Genomic DNA, 18458 nt, shown 5'->3' with positions numbered 1-18458 from the left:
GCAGATAAGGGCCACGGCCCACCTAGTCTGCCCACCCTAATGTCCCTCCCCTACCTTTGCCCTGTGAATAGATCCCATGTGCCGATCCCATTTGGCCTTAAAATCAGGCACGCTGCTGGCCTCAATCACCTGTAGTGGAAGACTATTCCAGCGATCAACCACTCTTTCAGTGAAAAATAATTTCCTGGTGTCACCTCGCAGTTTCCCGCCCCTGATTTTCCACGGATGCCCTCTTGTTGTCATGGGACCCTTGAAAAAGAAGATATCTTCCTCCGCCTCGATGCGGCCCGTAAGATACTTGAACGTCTCGATCATGTCTCCCCTCTCTCTGCGCTCCTCGAGCGAGTATAGCTGTAATTTGTCAAGCCGTTCTTCGTATTGAAGATCCTTGAGTCCCGAGACCATCCGAGTGGCCATTCTCTGCACCGACTCCAGTTTCAGCACATCCTTGCGATAATGTGGCCTCCAAAATTGCACACAGTATTCCAGGTGGGGCCTCACCATGGATCTATACAATGGCATAATGACTTCCTCCTTATGGCTGACGAAACCCCTTCGTATGCAACCCATGATTTGTCTTGCCTTGGACGAAGCCTGCTCCACTTGATTGGCAGACTTCATGTCCTCACTGACGATTACCCCCAAGTCTCGTTCTGCTACCGTTTTTGCTAGGATCTCGCCATTAAGTGTATAAGACTTGCATGGATTTTGGCTGCCCAGGTGCATAACTTTGCATTTTTTGGCATTGAAGTTGAGTTGCCATGTCCTAGACCAGCGCTCCAGTAGGAGTAGGTCGTGCATCATGTTGTCGGGCATTGAATCTTCATCTGTTGTGCATTTGCCCACTACATTACTTAGTTTGGCGTCATCGGCGAATAATGTTATTTTACCTCGAAGCCCTTCTGCCAAGTCCCTTATAAAGATGTTGAATAGGATTGGGCCCAAGACTGAGCCCTGTGGCACTCCACTGATCACCTCTGTCATTTTGGAGGGGGTGCCGTTCACCACCACCCTTTGAAGCCTACCTCCAAGCCAGTTCCCAACCCATTGCGTCAATGTGTCACCTAATCCTATAGAACTCATCTTGCTCAGCAACCTGCGGTGTGGTACGCTATCGAATGCTTTGCTAAAGTCCAGGTACACGATGTCTAGGGACTCCCCAATATCCAGCTTCTCCGTCACCCAATCAAAGAAGCTGATCAGGTTGGATTGGCATGATCTCCCCTTAGTAAATCCATGTTGTCGGGGATCCCGTAGATTCTCTTCATCCAGAATCTTATTCAATTGGTGTTTGATTAGAGTTTCCATTAGTTTGCTCACTATCGATGTTAGACTCACTGGTCTGTAGTTTGCTGTAGTTGAGCCTTTCTTGTGGAGTGGAATGACGTTAGCCGTCCTCCAGTCCAACGGGACGCTGCCTGTACTAAGGGAGAGGTTGAAGAGCGCGGACAGTGGCTCCGCCAAGATATCACTCAGCTCCCTAAGCACCCTGGGGTGCAGGTTGTCCGGCCCCATTGCTTTGTTAACCTTGAGCTTTGACAGCTCACCGTAGACACTGCTGGGCGTAAACTCAAAGTTACTAAAAGGGTCAACTGAGCCAACCCTTGTCTGTAGCTGAGGGCCAAGCCCCGGCGCTTCTCGGGTGAAGACTGAGCAGAAGTATTCATTTAATAGTTGGGCTTTTTCCGAATCCTTTTCGGTGAAGAAGTACTTTCTGGAGTCGCTATGAAACTTCCCTCCCCTGATTTTCAGTGGATGCCCTCTGGTGGTCGAGGGTCCCACGAGACAGAATATATTATCTTCCAACTCGATGCGACCTGTGATGTACTTAAACGTTTCAATCATGTCTCCCCTCTCTCTTCGTTCCTCAAGTGAGTACAGCCGCAATTTTTTTAGTCTTTCTTCATACGTTTGATCTTTGAGCCCCAAGACCATCCTGGTGGCCATTCGCTGAACCGACTCGATCCTCAGCATGTCCTTACGGTAGTGTGGTCTCCAGAATTGAACACAGTACTCCAAGTGAGGCCTCACCATGGATCTGTATAATGGCATGATGACTTCAGGTCTCCTGCTGACAAAACCTCTACAGATACAACCCATCATTTGTCTTGCCCTGGAGGAAGCTTTCTCCACCTGATTGGCAGCTTTCTTGTCCTCACTAATGATCACCCCTAGATCATGTTCTGCCGTGGTCGTAACCAAGGTCTCACCATTTAGTGCATAAGTTCTGCGCGGGTTTCTCTTGCCCAGGTGCATTATCTTGCATTTTTTAGCATTGAAGCCCAGCTGCCAAGTCGTTGACCATCGTTCCAGCAGTAGTATGTCCTGTGTCATATGATCAGGTAACAAGCTTTTGCCTACTATGTTGCAAATTTTGGTGGCGGCGGCGAACAGTGATACCTTTCCTCTAAGTTCCTGCGTCATATCTCTTATGAATAAGTTGAATAGAATCGGGCCCAAGACCAAGCCCTGCGGTACTCCACTAAGCACGTCCGACGCTTCTGATGGGGTACCGTTCAGCACCACCCTCTGTAGTCTACCACTCAGCCAGTCCCCAACCCATGTAGTTAGAGTGTCTCCCAATCCTGACGATTTCAGCTTGTTCAATAACCTTCGGTGTGGTACGCTATCAAATGCTTTACTGAAGTCCAAATATACCACGTCCAGTGACTCTCCGGCATCCAGCTGTCTAGTGACCCAGTCAAAAAAGCTAATAAGATTGGATTGGCAGGATCTACCCTGGGTGAACCCGTGTTGGTGGGGATCACGTAGGTTTTCCTCATCTAGGATTGTGTCAAGATTCCGTTTGATCAGTGTTTCCATGATCTTACATACTATAGACGTGAGACTCACTGGTCTGTAGTTAGCTGTCTCTGTCCTGCAGCCCTTTTTGTGGAGTGGGATTACGTTGGCGGTTTTCCAGTCCAAGGGGACTTTTCCTGTGCGTAGGGAAAGATTGAAAAGCACAGATAATGGTTCTGCCAGGACTTCACTTAACTCCCTGAGCACCCTGGGGTGTAGGTTGTCCGGTCCCATGGCTTTGTTCACCCTGAGTCTCGAGAGTTCATTGTAGACGCTACTGGGCGTAAATTCGAAGTCTTGAAACGGGTCTTTCTGGTTATCTCCCGTCTGAAGCTGTGGACCATCTCCCGGTGCTTCACATGTGAAGACTGAGCAGAAGTATTCGTTTAGTAGTTCTGCCTTGGCAGAATCTGATTCTGCAAAGTTACCGTCTGATTGCTTCAGGCGTACTATCCCATCTTTGCTTCTTTTCCTGTCGCTAATATAGCTGAAAAAAGATTTATCCCCTTTCTTAATGTTCCGTGCTAGCTCTTCCTCCATTTGGAGTTTGGCCTCTCTGACTACTTTTTTGACCGCTCTAGATCTGTCTAGATAGTCCTCTTTCGCCTCCTGTCTTCCTAAATGTTTGTAGGCGATAAATGCTTCTTTTTTCTTTTTAACTAGGTCTGAGATCTCGTTCTGAACCATTGGGGTCTTTTGTTTCTCCTGCGTTTATTTATTGTTCTTATGTGGCGGGTTGTTGCTTCATGTAGGATGGATTTCAGAGTCGACCACATATCCTCCACATTGTCAGCTTTTGCTTGTTTATGTAGCTCTTGATGGACAAAAACTCCCATGCGGTTGAAGTCTGTGCTTCTAAAGTTGAGAACCCTCGTTGCTGTGTTTGTCTTAGAGAAACCTTTCTTGAGGTTGAGCCATACCATATTATGGTCGCTGGAGGCCAGTGTATCACCTACTGAGACATCCGAGACGCTATCTCCGTTGGTGAGTACTAGGTCCAGTATCGCCTGGTCCCTGGTGGGCTCCAATACCATTTGCTTGAGACGTAGACCCTTTATGGATGTTAAAATTATTTGCTGCTACATGTAGTCGCATTACAGTTCTTCAACTGCCGGTCCGCGGACTGGTGCCAATCCGCAGAAAATTCCTGCCGGTCCACACAGGACCGGCAAGATCGAGGAGCTGTAGTTTGCGTTGGCCCAGAGAGATAACAGGGACCCTACGACAGCCGTGCTTTCTCCCCTCCCAGCGGCTCTCCTTACTTACAAGCACAGCGATTCAGGAAGGAAGCCTTGGAGCTTTTGCTGAGTCGGCCGCCTCTGATGATGCAACTTCCGCTTTCCTCAGAGGCGGTGCGACCCAACAAAGGACCCGAGGCTGCCTTACTGAATTGCAGCGCTGGCAAGTAAGGAGAGTTGCTGGGAGGCGAGAAAGCTGCTGGGCATGGTAAAAAAAAAGGGACAGCTGCTACTGGACCTGGAGAGGGAGAAGGAGAGATGCTGCTGGGAAGGGAGGAGGGAAAGGAGTCTGGGAAGCTGCTAGGCAAGGGGAAAAAGGGACAGCTGCTACTGGACCTGGAGAGGGAAAAGGAGAGATGCTGCTGGGAAGGGAGGAGGGAAAGGAGTCTGGGAAGCTGCTGGGCAAGGGGATAAAAGGGACAGCTGCTACTGGACCTGGAGAGGGAGAAGGAGAGATGCTTCTGGGAGGGGAGGAGGGAAAGGAAAGGGAAGAGAGTTACTGCTGGACAGGGGGAGGAGGGAAGGGAGAAGAAAAAAGGAAGGAAACATCTGGCAGGGAGATTAGAGGAGGGGAAGGGGAGAGACAGGAATGAGATGGGAAGGGGGATCAGCAGCGAAATTGAGAGGGACAAAGATGCTAGATTTGGTGTAGGAAAGATAAAAATGAAGAGAGCAGTGAAGCTGGAATGAATCATGTAAAAAGGAGAGAGGGGGCATAGAAAGAAGACAAATACCATATGAAAGGGGGAGAGGTCAGACAGTAGATGGAAGGGGCAGATGCTGGATTGAAGAGACAGAGAGGGCAGACGCTAGAAGGAAGAGAGTGAAAAGAAGATGAAAGCAGAAACCAGAGACAACAAAAAGGTAGAAACAAATAATTTTATTTCTATTTTGTGATTAGAATATATCAGATTTGAAATATATATCCTGCTAGAGCTGGTGTTAGACATAACTGGGGACTGCAAAGTCCAGGCAGTGGCTTAGGTTTCTCTCGGACCAGGGGGGCAGTTGCCCTAGTTGCACTCCCCTAACCCTATTCCTGCTATGTGTGACTGCGGTATTCTGTTAGCATGATATTTCTGTGTAGCATTCTGTAGTAATTTGGCTTATTCAGTTTTCTTGATAGTAGAGGGGATATATGTGAAGGGGAGGGGAGACAGGGTTTTGTTGATCCTTGCTCTGTATTATTTGTATGTATAAAATGACAATTGTATAGAATATTGTTTCTTTTTATACTTTAATAAAATACATTCAGTATAAAATCATAACTGAGGCTTGTGCGGATGGGATCAGATGGTTTGCAAGGACCGAGCTCATGTTAAATTTCAGTCCTAGTAGTTTGCCGGTCCACAAAATATTTTTTTTTCCACCTGTCCATAGGTGTAAAAAGGTTGAAGAACACTGGGGTACATCATGGCTCAAACTCTTATCTATTTAGCTTACAATGTGGTAAGGTAGGGACATACATTTTAGGCAGATGAGGTCAGTAGATTGTACACTGTTTTCAGCTATGTAGGCCAGAGCAATATTTTAAACAACAGTTAACCATTTCATGACCCTACACTCCCCCCTTTCAGGCTGGCGTACCTAAGGAGCCAAGCCTGACAAAATAAAATTAGGGGTCAGGAAAGTCGGGGTCCCCAGTGGGTAAGGGACGATACTGGGAGAGGGCAAAGGCCAATGCAGCAGTGGAACGGTTGACAGCAGAGTCCATAGTTCAGTGGAGCAGCTTTATGGCTATGGAGACCACATAGGGCAGGCAGCAAAGGAGCAGAGAAGATAGGGCGGCAACCAGCAAGATGGTCTTCATTGCTGAACCAGAGGGCAATCAGGAGCCGAAGGTACCAGAGAGCCAGTCTGAAGTGAGGCCATACCAGGTCTGGACAGGAACATGAGCCAGTTTGGTGATACGATCTACAACTTTCTCAATCACTTTACTCAAGTTCAAGGCAGCAGTTGGAGAGGTTGAATTTACCACAGACACCACTTTCTGTCTAGAGCTAGGCAGTTCTGATAGATAGCAGTGCGCATTTTAGCATTCGCTCTGCCAATGGTACTCAAAGCTTGGGTGGTCTCATTAGTTATCAGTTCGAGTACAGCTTGTAGACGAATAATGCAGTTCAGCATATAGATTGGGGTCCGTTAGCCCCAGGTGTCATCCTCAGCCCATGTGGCAGGTCTGTAAATTTAAGACAAATTTAAGAGCAAACTTAAGAGTTTTCTCTTTAAAGATCCATTTAATGAGTAAACAAAATGCTATTGACTCTCTTTATCCATATATTTCATTATAATCTACATTTGTTTTCCCTCCTCTTGTTTTTTCCCTTAAATATATTGCCTTTAAACACCGATTGTAATTTCTTAATAATTTTCCCTCTTGTTTTGACATTGTTTGTATAAGTTATTATATTTAACAGACTTAAATTTTGTCTAGGAATGTTTGTATCTGTCGATTTAACTTGTCTAGATTCATGTTTGTGAGATTTGTTTCCCATATTTTGTATTTTTATCTAGTGTACATCGCCTAGAATTTGGAATAGGCGATTAATCAAATTTTATAATAAACTTGAAACTTGAAACTCGTAAACAGCAATGATCCATTCTGCAGGACAGTCATCACCCCATGCACCTATTTTAAGGGAATTAGTGGCAGTAGACCGCTTTTGGTGACCCCTGGTGTTGAATACAGGGGCTCCCAGGTGTTCACCATCGGCCAGCGGTAACAGGAAGAAGCTGGGACAGATAATGCCAAGTACACATGTACCAGTCCAGTTAGCAGGCAACCAAGAGTAAGCAAACAGATCACAGATCATCAGGAGCTGGCCATCATTTATAGGAAGTTTCATTAAGCAGTGTCTGAAGGGCGCTGAAGACAGTGGGAAGCAACAATGGAGGTTTGCAAAGCCCATCGTGAAGGTCGTGGACTTGATGTAAAAGTGAGGTTCTATGAAATCAGGTTTAACATGTCCAGCTGCTTTGCCTCCCATGGCCACTGTTCTCCCATACCAGTCCCTCCTCATACAAAACAATTGCTAACATTAAGAGTCTGACCTATAGTTTCAGCAAACTGTATAAAAAGATTTCTAGTGATTACAGGATATCAGTATCTACTTTCATAATTTCATAAAACTGGGGAAACACCACAGAGTGATGAACAGGAGCACATGAGCGGGATACAATACGGACATATACATCAGTACCTGGGTCTCACCTTTTACCATCAATATACAATGCCATGCGGTCTCTGGCCTTCTGGACTTGGATATTGGCATTCCAGTTATGTGGGTCAGTGATAGTGAAAACTATGGGATTACAGTGGCCTGTAGTACACAAGGAGCCGGAGCTAGGACTTAAAGTAAGGGAGGCAGAGGGGGTATTGGCTGGGTATTTAGGAGAGTTCTTATAGGTGGCCCATGAGACACATTCCTATAAAGGACAGGCTCCACCATTAGTGAAGGTTTCCTCATAGGGGCAGTTCTTAAAGGCATCAGGTTATACAAACATATATACTTAGCACATTTGGTATAATAACGCTGTTAATCTAGGGAGCCACACAAAACTGTATTAGGGACAAAACCATGATCCTGGGCAACATCAAATAACACACATGTATCAAAATACAAAGACACCGGGCGAGTGGGGTCTACAATAAGAGTCTGGTTGATAAGTGGACCCTTAACATTATTAATGCAGATTTCCACCCACTTTTAAACTTCATCACCGTAGGTTGGAAACAGAAAATACCCTCTGATGTTTGACACTTTCTGTACTTAACTCCATCATGCAAACAAACATCAGGCAAAGAGGTTAGGGGCCCTTATTAAGTACAATAGGAAAGAAATATAGAAGAAAGAAACATAAGGCAGTGAGGGCAACACAAATATCAGATATATATATATATATGCTAACATAGAAAGCTCATTTTTCTTTCAGGCACAACTTAGAAAACTTCAACAGTTATACTCAAGACACTTGCTAAAGGCAGTGGTGAACCACAGGCAGTCAATTAAACTCAAACACTTGTAAAGAATTGTATTCAGAACACCTGCTAAGTACAGTGGTAAATATTCAGAACTTTTGAGGTCTTAGAAAGCTTCAGCTAAAGATCTGTGTTGTAGTGGAACCAAGTTTCATGTCCGGACACCTTGACAACTGTAAGAGAAGAAATTAGGACAGTAAAAAAACCTAGCCATCTAGGTTTCAGGGGGTCTGACTTCCAAGTTTTCAGCCATACTGTAATTCCAGGGACATACCCATGAACATGTATAGCTATCGGTAGTGGGGCCCTTTCCAGGACCCATTTGTGGAGCTCTTAAAGGGCTTTAGCTAAGGATTGGACCTGACTCTGGAAGATATCTGATCCCAGAGTAGCAAAAGAATCAGGGTATGGATTCGTAATGGGTGGTGGCTGGCCGAACATGAGTTCAAATGGGGACAATTTAGTGGGTTTAGATGGGGTGCATCTAATCTGAAAAAGAACAGAAGGCAGCAGGACAGATTGGTTTCTTCAATTCGTTTGGTGAGAAGGGTCTTAAGAGTTCTGTTCATCCTTTCAGCCCTGGGGCTGGTAAGCAGCATATACTTTCCATTCAATTTGGAGGGCCTGAGTAGTTTGTTGGACGACATCGGCAATGAAAACGGGGGCCGTTGTCCCTGCCTATGGAAACAAGGAGACCGAAGCATGGAATTATATCTTTCAGGAGGTGTTTGGTTACGTCCCTGGCGCGTTCAGTACAAGTAAGGAAGGCTTCAACCCATCTAATCAGGGTGTCTGTGAAGACTAGGAGGTGACTGAGGGAACGGGAAATGGGCATGTGAATAAAATCTACAAAGAGGACCTGCATCGAATGTGTTCCAATGGGTTGGTGTCCAAGAGGTGACAGTCGTCTGATTGGGGAATTTATTCTAGAACCGACAACACACAGTCGGTCAGTATTCCGAACTAGCTGATCAAGGTGATTGATAAAGAAATGTCTCTTGAGAGTCATTTTCATAGCGGGTTCTCCAGAGTGTGCCAGATCTAACAAGATGGCGGACAGTTAAGTCATCTACTGTTCCATCTCCTCCCAACTACTTTTCTTTTCTTTTTTTATAATTTTTTATTATTGAATTTTTAATTATTGTTTTTGTCTTTGATCTTAGTTTCTTTTTTTGAGTTTCTTTTCCTTTATTATATATTTATTTTTCAAGTTATTTATTGTTTTAGTGATTTGACCGTTGGGTCCAACTTGGCAGTTGGGAATCCCTTTACTTGTGGTTTGATGGACTTTATGGTTGTGGCTAAGAGAGACCGGTTTGAGGCCTTGTTTTTTGGTTGTGAAAGACATGGTCTGGATCCTTTGCTACTACTTGCCGGCGGCTGTGCGCTGCAGTTTCCCCATATTTAAGAGCGGAGGGAAAGACGACAGAACTCAGGCAAGCGGTAGGAGGCAGCAATCGAGCCGGGCTCCCAAGATGAGAGCAGCGCAGATGCTGCGCTATAATCGTTGGCCTGCAGTTGGGGGAGCTGGGGGGAGCCTCCCACGGAGCCCACCGTCCGGAAGTACTAGGCGAATCATGCTGGAGCGGGATACTCGCCGACCTCGACACCCAAGTGGTCAGTGCAGTCCTCTTCGCTGTCTCCGTCTGTCTCCTTCGCTCCTGGCTTTGACAGCAACGGCCTATTCGGTGCTTGCCCATCCTGAGTATATGAACTTCTGCACTAGAGTCACGACATCCAACAGCTCGACTTACCTTCGGAGTTTCACAACAAAGTCGCAGGATCCGTGCGATATAGGGATCACAGCGGCAGCAGGGCGTGAGTTCCCTATCAGCCTCAGCTCCTGCGGCACTGGCACGCACAGAGATCGGCACCAGATGGCTTTCTTCAGGGGAGGAAAACTGGTATTTACCGCAGACCTCATCTGGAGCAGTCTCCTTGAAGCAGTCATTCAGGGTAGCAGCTGGAGCACGGGCAGTGAGACATAAGGACTGTAAGGAGGAGACCATCACATTGGAGGAGACAAGGCTTCCTGGGACTATCAACCTTATTAACTATCAAACTATCAACTATTTCTTTCTCTCCTCCCCTCTACCTTCCATAATACTTAATTCAATACATTCCTGTTAGAATGTTTATTTTCTTATTTTTCCTTCTTCTGAATTCTTCACTTCTTTACTAATCTCTAGGCACTTTAGTTAGATTGTGAGCATTCGGGACAGTGAGGGAATTTCAAAGTGCCTTTCTTGCTCATAATTTTTAATGTATATTTTCTGTAACCGCTTTGAACCTAACGGATGTAGCGGTATATAAGAAATAAATTACATTACATTACATCTTTTGACAATCGTGAGGGCCAGGTGTTGAGGAATGAATATGAGGGTACCCGCTGTGCTTGCGTTTGAAGTATCAGTGTATCCACCCCCCTTTCGGGACAGACTGGCCCAAAATAGTGCGTGCCCAAGTCTGTTCCTGAGAAGTGTAATGGGGTGTAAGGGTGTCCAGAAAAGGAATGATGGTGTACAGAGGAGCCGAAGGAGGGGCAGAGGCTGGCAGCTCAGGCTGTGTGGTCAGCAAGGGCATTGCCGTGTGAGACGAGATCAGTGACACAATGGTGGGCTCGACAGTGCATAACCGCAATATGGGAGGCCAATTTGATGGCCTCGAGGAAGTCAAAAATGAGGGGAGCATGATAGATCAGGCGGCCAGAGGCTGTAATGAAACCTCAATATTTCCAGATGGCCCTATGGGAATGCAAGATAAAGAAAGCATATTTGGAGTCAGTGTAGATGTTGCAAGACTAAAGAGGCAGAATATCGCAGGGCAGAAGTGAGGGCATACAGCTCAGCTGCTTGGGCGGAAGGGCTAGAGGGCAGGGGCCTGAGTCAGAAGTTTTGGAGGCATCATACAGAGGGCAGATAATAGTAGAGAAATCAGGGATCCAGATACGACAGTATCCGACAATACCAAGGAAGGTGCGCAGAGCCTTGCGATTGTCAGGAACAGGGAGACTACAGACAGCCTGGACACGGATGTAGGAAGGGACCTGGTACCCTGGGAGATTTGAAAGCCAAGGTAGGTGACACGAGGAAGGCATACTTGAACTCAGTGTAAATATGGCCACATTTAAAAGGCAGACCCACTAGAATGGTTTTCAATCCTAATTCTGTATCAGATTCCTACCCCAAACAGCTGACTTGTAAAAATTAAGTAAAATTCAGCTTCAGTCCCTTCACTATCATCTGACTGGCAAAAATATTTACTTCCATACAAAAGCATTCCTATAAATTACATGCTTATACCTAAAAGTTACATTCTTATACGAAGCTTACCGGTACATGATTTATAAACAGAAATACAAAACAAAGATTGGAATATGCAGTAAAACTTTGGATTGCAAATAACTTGGTTTGCAAGTGTTCTACAAGACAAGCAAAACATTTGATTAAATTTTAACTTGCTCTACCAGCAACATCTTGCAATACAAGTACATATAGTATACAAGCATCACATTATCACAACTGAGCCAATGGTTCCTCTCTATATAATAATAATAATAATAATTTATTTTTTGTATACCGCCATATGACGCTGCAGGAATGCAGTGACTGTTCCAAACGAGCAAGGGCTTGCAATACAAGTATATATATTTTTTTACACGAGTGTTTCACCGTCTCAGGATGACTCGTTCTCTTTCCAAACTGTTAAATCTTTCATCTCTTAATACTAATCCACTCCTTAGTAATTACTTGTATAGATTATTGTAACTCTCTCTACAAGGGCATCTCTAAAAAGGAAATAAGACATCTCCAGATTATACAAAACACTGCCATTAAAATCATTTACGGTGCGAGGAAATACGATCATGTCTCCCCCCTTCTAATTAATGCCCACTGGTTACCTGTCGAACATAGAATTAGCTATAAAATTTTACTATTAATCTTCACCACTCGTTCATACAGTCTACCAGAATTTATTGACCGACTACTTATTCCCTATTACCCTGCCAAATCTCTTCATTCTACATCACAAAATCTCTTAACTGTTCCATCTCTCAAAATTATCAATACTTTAAGAATCAATAATTTCGCTGTCACCGCACCTACCCTATGGAACTCACTGCCTCATCATTTATGGATGGAATCTTCAATAAAGCAGTTTAAGGCAAACCTCAAAACTTTTTTATTTAAGGATGCCTTTGGATAAAAATGTCCTTTTCAGGTTTAAATTACCCCAGTCTCCCTACCTACCTTGTGTTTTTACCCTTAATGTTCTCTGTACTTAAAATATTGGAGTTCTTCCCTCCTTCCCTCCTGTGTGTAGTCAACTTACATGCTCCCTGTCCAACCCCTATTAGATTAACACTGTCTTGTTTTAAATATTTTAATACTAAACGTTTTGTTTTATAAACTTTTATTTTTTATTGCTGTACACCGCTTAGAAATTTGAATAAGCGGTATAACAAATATTTTAGTAAACTTGAAACTACAAGCATGCTTCTGGAACAAATTATGCTCGCAAACCAAGGTTTTACTGTACTCACAATTTTAAACATTTTTTCATTTTTTTTTTTTTTACAATTAACATATGTCTCAGTAGAGACTTACTCCACCTCCCTTCAGAATTTCACAGAGGAGAGATTTTAAGGACAAACTTCATTTGAAGTGCTAAAAACTTCATGGTCCTTATCAGCACAAAAGGAGGAGGAGGGGTACTCCCCCCTCCTGCTTTGAACGGTTTCAAATTACACTGATACATTTGGACAGACAGAACTCATAAGGAACCCGGAATACTGCAGGACTTGGGAATCAGATGAAGGGAAGAAATTGGCAAGGTCTGAAGCAAGGGCGGTGCTGAATAGAGTGGGGCTATTTTTTAAAGCCCGGGTCCAGGTTACTTGGGAGGTTTGTCCAGTGGAAGGGGTTTCCCATTGGAATGCAAAATTGGCTGACTGGAAGAGGAACCGACAGCAAAAGAATGCATAAAAACCTGACAGGTTATGTCCTCTTCCAGGGAGCCAGAGGAGGCCAGCCCACACCAAACGTCGGCCATTCTAACTGGCACAGAAGAATAAGGGTTGATTTGTTAAGTGTAGTCCCATAATCAGAGCCAAATCCCTTTTTAAAATTTGCTAAAATTGTATCAAGGGGTCCCCATAGGTAGACTGACATCCCCCCATTGTGCAATGGAGGACAAAAACACTTCCCTGTATTCCTGGCCCTGCCCGTCTCTGGACTAGGGAAACGCAGTACTAATAGGTCCGCACTCGCTTCGTCCTCAAGGACGTCTCAGACACTCTCAAACACACAAAACACAACAGACTTCAGTTTAGTTACTCAATCAGAAAATAACAGTTCCTAGAATCCCTCCCCACGACTTCAGTGACGGATTAAGTGGCTTACTAGGCAGGAGACAAGAGACAGGATAGGAATGATCAATTCCTACTTACCAGATGGTGGCCACTCCAGGACAGAATTAAACTGATACAGATTCTTGTACTTTAAACTGAGACTGGATAAGTCAGTTGAAGTGGTCGAACGTCCTGAAGTCTGCCAACCCCCCAAAAGGAAGGCAGCCGGCTAAGCAGACATTCAGCCGTAGGACCAGAAACAAGTGACCAATCGAGTAACCAGTGGTCAAGAGACCTTCAAGTCCCTGTTCAGCGCCAAATGAAAGGTCACTTGGACACACAAAGTCAGAGGCGTGAAGAAAGTACAAGAGGTTTATTACAGCACTAGTGTTTAAGCCCGTTACATTAACGGGTGCTAGAATATATGGCTGGCTGTCTTTCTTTATTTATGTCTCTCTCCCTGCTCCTGTCTCTTTCTTCCTTTCTTTCTGTCTCTCTCCCTCCTGCAATTTTTCTCTCTCTCTCCCTGGCACCCTTTGTCTGTCTGTCTTTCTTTCTGTCTCTCTCTGGTCCCCTGTCTGTCTTTATTTCTGTCTCTCTCTCTCCCTAGCCTCCTTTGTCTGTCTGTATTTCTTTCTGTCTCTCCCCCCCCCCCCACTTTCCTTTGCAGAAGCAGCAGTGATATTTCCCTTCCCCTCCAGATCCCTGTGAAGTAGTAGCAGCATTTTCCCCTACCCACCCCCATTCCCTTCTCTTCCCCCCCACCACTTTCCTTTGCAAAAGCAGCAGTGATATTTCCCTTCCCCTCCAGATCCCTGTGAAGTAGTAGCAGCATTTTCCCCCACCACCACTTTCCTTTGCAGAAGCAGCAGTGATATTTCCCTTCCTCTCCAGATCCCTGTGAAGTAGTAGCAGCATTTTCTCCCACCCCCCATTCCCTTCTCTCCCCCCCACTTTCCTTTACAGAAGCAGCAGTGATATTTCCCTTCCCCTCCAGATCCCTGTGAAATAGTAGCAGCATTTTCCCCCACCCACCCCCCATTCCCTTCTCTCCCCCCCCACCACTTTCCTTTGCAGAAGCAGCAGCGGTATTTCCTTTCCCCTCCAGGTCCCTGTGAAGTAGTAGCAGCATTTTCCTCCACCCACCCCCTGATTCCCTTCTCTCCCCCTCCCACCACTTTCCTTTGCAGAAGCAGCAGCGGTATTTCCCTACCCTCCAGGTCCCTGCTGAAGTAGTAGAATCATTTCCCCCACCCCTCTTTCCCTTCTCTTACCGTGAGCTGCCCTGCTCCGTTCGGCTCCTCCCCCTTCCCTTCCCGCGTGCTGGCCTGCTGCAGGCTGAAGGTTTTTTTTTGGCGGCTCTTCTCACGATCCCCGTGGTGGCTGATCCTCCTGTTCAAAGCGGCCTGCTGAGGTTCGCGGCTGGCTGTAACGAACCTCGCAGGCCGCTCTCCAACTCGGTAGCATGTTCCCTCTGACGCGATCGCGTCAGAGGGAACGTGCTACCATGTGGAGAGCGGCCTGCGAGGTTCGTTACAGCCGGTCGCGAACCTCAGCAGGCCGCTTTGAACAGGAGCGGTAGTGGTTGTTGCGGGAAGGGGGGGAGTCGGCGACATGTAGTGAACAGGAGCGGCAGCGGCGGCAGGACCATGAGCCCTCCTCCCGCCATCCGCTGCCAGCACCGCTCCTGTCGCCCGATGCACCTAACTGGCGCATACGCCTCAAGCCACGAACACAGGACACATCAGGTCCCCACAGGAGATGAGCCGCCGCTGCTGACGGCCAAGGTAGGCTGGGAAGAAGGCTGGGGGCTCACGCATGCGCACTCATGCGGCCACGGAACTACAGATCATGGAAGCACACAAATAGGAGTGCGCATGCGCGAGTTAGCCTTTTATTATATAGGATGCCGGACTCTAGTATAGTGAACAGCCTGCTTACTAGAGTGTTAGAATCAGGAAATGCACGGACTTTTATATCCTTTTCACTAAACATATGCAAACTAATACATGCAAAAACTACAACTTCTCATTTGTTACTTCTATAACTTTTCTACAATTATTATTGGTTCTAAGCCAGCACTTATGATAGGTTCAGGGCTACAACTTATAGTCCTATAGGAAACTAGCTCATTTCTCTGCTTATCTAAATCTTACATGTACAGGAGGGTAGGGTACATAATGGCTTAAACTCTTATCTATTTAGCTTATATGTGGCCTCTATGAAGAAGGGATGCTGAGCTAGATGGACCATTGGTCTGACCCAGTAAGGCTAGTCTTATGTTCTTATTCATGTTTCTGAAATAATGTATTTACAGTGTCATCCTCTTACACAAAAATAAAATATTTAGCATACAAAAACTTATTTAAAAGAAATTTCAGTTAAATACTGTATATCTACATTTTATTGAACTTTTTTTCTCTTGATGTGTTTATATTTATTTTACTGTTATATGGTGGCCCCCTCAATATTTTTCCCCACAGGTCCCCGATGTTCTAGCTACACCACTCTACAGAGTAGATGGTGATCAACCTCAAAGATAGGTCAAGGTGGATGATGATACAACTGTGGTTCTCAGCTCAGACCTTAGAACTCGTCTAGCCAATCAGCTTTTCAGGATACCTACAGTGACTATGCATGAGATGATTTGCATAGAGTGAAGGTAGTGCATGAAAATTTATACCATGCCTATTTATTGTGGATATCCTGAAATCTTAATGGCTAAGTTTATCCCAAGGACTGGGTTGAGAACCCATGGGAATATAGAGTAAAAGCATGTAGCTTTGATATAAGGGGACCAGCATCTGGAGATTTGGCTGTCCCATGAAAGAACAGGCCTTCTTACCTACACCATAGTTCAGTTTACTTTCTTGTTTTGAAATCAAATAGGTGTCTGTAGCTGTTGCCTCTTGAAAGAGCATAACCTGGTTGATCTTCTTCTTTTTTTTTTTTTTTTTAATGGAACACCCACTAGATAAAAGTTTATATGACAGCCTATGCTCAGTAACGGTGGATCATTCCAAATAAGAGGAAAAAAGGGATTTTAAAACAGGCTGGAGCAATTCCCAACTCTTCCCTTGGTGATAAGGAAATGTCGGTGCTCAACAAAAAAATATTGAGCAGGAAATCGGCATGAAGTTTGTATATTGTAATTTTCTTATTGTCGTGTTTTTTTTTTGTTGTATTTTTTTTTTTGGGGGGGGGGGGCTCAAAGAAAAGGAGCAACACACTAGATTCCCTTTCCAGTGTTTTCTTTTATCACACTTCTCAGATTATCTCCAGTAACATAATGGAAATATTTAGGTTCAAACAATTTTTATGGATGCAAACACAGCAAATACAACACCAGTGCACCCTAAAGGTGCACAGTACAAATAATAATGCATCATATACAATGAAAGAACAAGCATATACAATAAAAGAGTAACATCAACCAAACTCCCTCCACTTCCTTCTCTACATAGGGCAACTGAGATCAATGAGGGTGGAAAGGTACTCCAAAGCCCTGTACTCTTATGAACCCCAAAAATGTCACACCATGTGGACAAAAATGTCACACCTTCCCCCCACCTGAGCCACTTATTCTATCTTTGACTAATTGCCAGAACCTTCAATACACCCCATTTCCCCTCTTCAAACCACCCCCTCTCCTCCCCCCCAATGATACTCTCCACCCCGCCCCACCAGTACTCACCATTACTCTCCTAACCCAACTAACTAACAAATTAGGACACCCATCTTAAAACTGCACTGCAATCCTTAGGATGTAAGACTTGCAGATAAGGCTCCCATATATTCAAAAACAACATCTTTCGTTTCCTAGACTCTGGCATCTCACGCCTCCCTAATGACCAACTGATGCAATTGGTTCCGCCAATGCCAATATGCCGGAGGGTCTGGAACCGTCCAGCACTGAAGAATGCATTTCCTGGCCAGTAAACTCATCTTCCTACACAAAGCTCGATGCCCCCTAGGTAAATGGCCAAAAGCCTCTGGCAAATCCAAGACAAAGTGGTCCGGGGTACTGCGTAAGACTCTCCCAATTAACCCTGACATATAAGAGATTATACGCCTCCAGAAGCGCTGAATAATGGGGCAGAACCAAAAGGCATGTCCCAAAGTATGACCCCCATCCCACATTTATGACATAGTGGTGTAGGAATACCTCCACTATAAAACATCTGTGTACGAGTGTAATAAGCACATAAGGTCACCCTATAATACGTATTCCACAACCAAGCACATGGGGTCACCCCAGGCGTCGCCCTCAAAGTACGGGCTACATCCCAATGTCCCAGATTAATCTGCAATTCCTTTTCCCATTTACCCTTGATGCTCTGGTAGTCTCTGGCAGGTTGTAAATCTTGAAACTAGCATAAATGCTAGAGACCGTAAGAGACGTCCCCTCCTCTCGAGCAAATAATTCCCACAGCCTGGCCCCCAAGTGCAAACTCAATTGTGCTCTGTTGAGGGATCTCACATAGTGTTTTACTTGATGATATGCAAACTGTGCTTCCCAGGTCTCCCCCATCTTAGCTAGTAAATCTGCACATGTCAACAGCTCCCCATCATCCCCCCAAAAAGGTTCTAAACTTGTAACTCTTTTCGCTCTCCAGGACAGATATTCTCTTGATTCCTTTCCCGGAGGAAAGGCCGGGTTTCCCCGCAAGGGCAAGAGATCAGTGACCGTTGGATCTCCTCCCAAGGCATGCACAAGTCAACACCAAGCCGCATGCAATGCGCTAAATAATACACTGGATCTGATAGAAGGGGCAGCGCCCTCTGAGAACTATGCAGTAATGCAAACGCATCATAGGGAGCAAAAAACTCACGTTCCATCAGAAAACGGGTATAATTGCTAATCATATTCACCCAATCTCCCAAATGATGAAGCAGACATGCATAAATCCGCACATCCGATAATCTTAATCCTCGCCTATGCCAATTCTCCAACAACTGAGACACCTTCAATTTAGGTTTCTTAGCCGCCCAACAAAAACGAGTAACCCCTTTATAAAGAATGCGTAAATCTTTCTTTAGCAAGCTCAAAGGCAGAGTCTGCAAAACATACAGCCATTTGGGAAAGATG

At 45.1% G+C, this 18458-nt stretch overlaps 2 protein-coding genes across 2 annotated transcripts in view; one reads left to right on the top strand and one right to left on the bottom strand.

Annotated features, from left to right (window-relative positions):
• EPC1 (enhancer of polycomb homolog 1) overlaps positions 1 to 18458 on the top strand; it is a 387306-nt gene that overhangs the window by 12761 nt on the left and 356087 nt on the right. The gene's annotated exons all lie outside the window — the stretch shown is intronic.
• The window catches only part of CCDC7 (coiled-coil domain containing 7), a 730660-nt gene that overhangs the window by 712049 nt on the left and 153 nt on the right, over positions 1 to 18458 (bottom strand). The window lies entirely within an intron of this gene.

This window comes from Geotrypetes seraphini, chromosome 2, assembly GCF_902459505.1.
Source record: "Geotrypetes seraphini chromosome 2, aGeoSer1.1, whole genome shotgun sequence".
NCBI classification, from domain to species: Eukaryota; Metazoa; Chordata; class Amphibia; order Gymnophiona; family Dermophiidae; genus Geotrypetes; species Geotrypetes seraphini.
Note: the sequence above shows the minus strand (reverse complement) of the source record. Positions and strands in the feature narration are given on the sequence as shown.